A 2811-nucleotide genomic window follows, 5' to 3' on the forward strand; every position below is an offset into this window, starting at 1 on the left:
ACATACTGAGGCTGCATGGAGTGAGGCGAGTGGATCCCCGCCTCTCTGCTCAGTCCCTCCTCTCTCTCTATTCCTGCCTCTCTTCATTTTTAACCTCACTCCACCCCTGTATTTCTATTCCTCCCAGCTCATCAACTATTCAGTATCCGTGTCTCATCCTCAAATGAATCAAGCCATGTCATGGGGACATGTCCAGCTCACATTAATACTAAGGACAATGTTGGATGAGAACGCTGCATATACTGTCATGGGAACTAGACATCTGGCAGCTTGTGCAGGGACGATTTCGGCCTGGGCCACAGAGCATGTAATTAAACACTATGCCGGGATACCTGATGCTGTACATACAGCACACATGGATCTTTTGGCCAACTTCTTGGGGATTGTTTGCATACAGATCATCAGTTAGAAAAGCAGAAACAACGGATATATATAATAAACTGAAATTCCTGCATAAAAATGCATCTTTTTCTATACTTCTAGATAAAGTGAGAAAAGTTATATGAGCCAGGCAACTTAGATAAAAGAGAAAAAATATATTACATAACTTGACAGCAGAATTAATCCAGAGATCTTACACTGGGCATGATGAACACCCAGCATCTTGGCTAGTGCATCAGTTTTCACCATTCCTGCTACTTCTTTTCTTGCATAATTGAGGGGAGTATTTGCCTAGTGGTTAGAGCAGTGAGCTTGTGCTCTGAGAAGGTTGCAAGTACTCGGTTCGATCCCCACAGCTGCACTCGGGGTTCATGAGCACAGACCCTTAACCGCCACTGCTCCCCAAGGTGATGGGTTAAATGGAGAGGTACATTTCTCCACTGTGAAATAAAAAAAAAAAAATTATTATTATAATAAAAACACACCCAAAAAAGTTGGAAAGAAAGCATATATTATTCCTTAGTGTGGCCCTTTCTTGGTTAAATCCAACAAACACGTTAAATACACGTTATCACGCGTATTAGGATGCTTTTTAAAGGGTTTATCTTTACTGATATTTTTGCAAATCTTCTACAACACCGCAGAAAAGTTTTTAATGTTTAACTTTCCCCTCTCCCTTGATCCCTTGTTTAAGGATCAGGAATTAACAAAACCAACTTTCTGCAGCATATTAGGATAATAAAACCTCACATAGCTAAATGGAAACCTGAAAGTGAAAGTTGATTCCTTTTCAGATTTCTCCACTTTACACAAAACTGCACATAGAACCACCTATACTTCTGCAATACTTAAAGTTCCCGATGACACCCTTGAAGTGGCAGATGTCAATCATAACAATTAGTGTTGCCCTGATACCGATACCAGTATTGGGCAGGGCCCCAATCCGGCACTGAAATGGTGGTATCATATAGAGTACCGATACCATTTTGAGAGCGAAAAGTTTATTCAACTATGGTCACCCATTCCAGGAAGCCAATAAAAAGTTCTACTGGATTCACTTTGTATTAGTCTCTTTCCTGCTTCACAAAGGAAGGCAGGAGCTTGACAAAGCCAGGATGGCAATTATTTTACATCCAAGTAGTATGCAGTTCTTCATATACACACACACATAAATTTCAAACAGATGTATCGGTAAGGTATCGGCTGATACTGCACAGCCAGGTATCGGGGCCAAACAAATTGCATCAGTGCAACACTAATAACAATGAAATCTACTGAAGGCAGGAGACTGAATAAGATTTGGACAGATGTATGAAGTCAAAATTATGCCTAAAAGGCACAAACACAATAAATACTTATTCTAGCAGTTGGATTTAATACAAATGCATTCTACATTTTTCAGATTCAGTACCACTAGATCCCTAACATCACATGCATGAGTGCATGCTCCTTTTACAGCATGCTCATGGCTTGCTTTAAAAATGCCCGTAGCCTCCCTCCTATATGTCTGTGGATCCGTTTTTATGAGACCGGGTCAGGTTTTGTTACCATGAGGGTGATAACCACTGGAGAAAACCCTTCCTTAAGCCCTTGTCACACCTTGACAATTTAGCCAGCGCATGCCTGATGTATGAAAAATCTGGCAAAAATGCTGGGATACTTTGGATAAGTTATTAGTAAGCTTTGTATAAGTTATGAGCATGGTGAAATACGCTGAAGCACGCTGGCATATGTCGACATATGGCGAGAACGTGATATGCGAAACGTGGGACATAAGTCACAGGTAAGTTATCTGATCGTTGACAGTGTAAGTTACTCATAAGTCGTTGTGTCTAACTCATCCAGAAAACCTCTGAGTAACTTGTGCATAACTAATGCGTAACTTATCAACAACTTATCTCAAACGCATATCAGTGTATTTGACGTGTTACAGACGACCGAGGAACGTGTTCCTAACTTACAGCTACTGTATAATGCCATATTGGCAGTGTTTTGATATAGAAGGGGAAACCATTAGTACTCCTCCAGACTTCATCCCCATCATAGGATGAACGAGAAGGTGAGTGTGATGGATCCTCTCAGCATTCCCGCCCTCGGCCAAGACACGAACCACGACGAACTTCCTAGGAGACATGGCGCTGAATTTGCTGTGACTGCAAACCTCTTTCTTTCTTTTTTTTCTCCTTTTCTTTTGTTCTTTATTCTTATTTTTGGCAGGTGGTAAACAGCTGCTAGGTTAATACCGCAATCAAATAAATCTTTTTATGCAGACTGGATGCCTTCAGGCGCATTGCTGCCCCCCTCAGGACACAGGATTGTGACATTTCATGGTCATTACGCTGTTGTGCGTTATGCATAAGTTAGGTTGTTGTTGGACATACTCTCTGGACTTGTTATGAATACTCTATGTATACACCCAACATTAAAAAA

The sequence above is a fragment of the Cyprinodon tularosa genome, unplaced genomic scaffold (genome assembly GCF_016077235.1).
Source record: "Cyprinodon tularosa strain WSP-4 unplaced genomic scaffold, ASM1607723v1 ctg730, whole genome shotgun sequence".
Classification (NCBI taxonomy): Eukaryota; Metazoa; Chordata; class Actinopteri; order Cyprinodontiformes; family Cyprinodontidae; genus Cyprinodon; species Cyprinodon tularosa.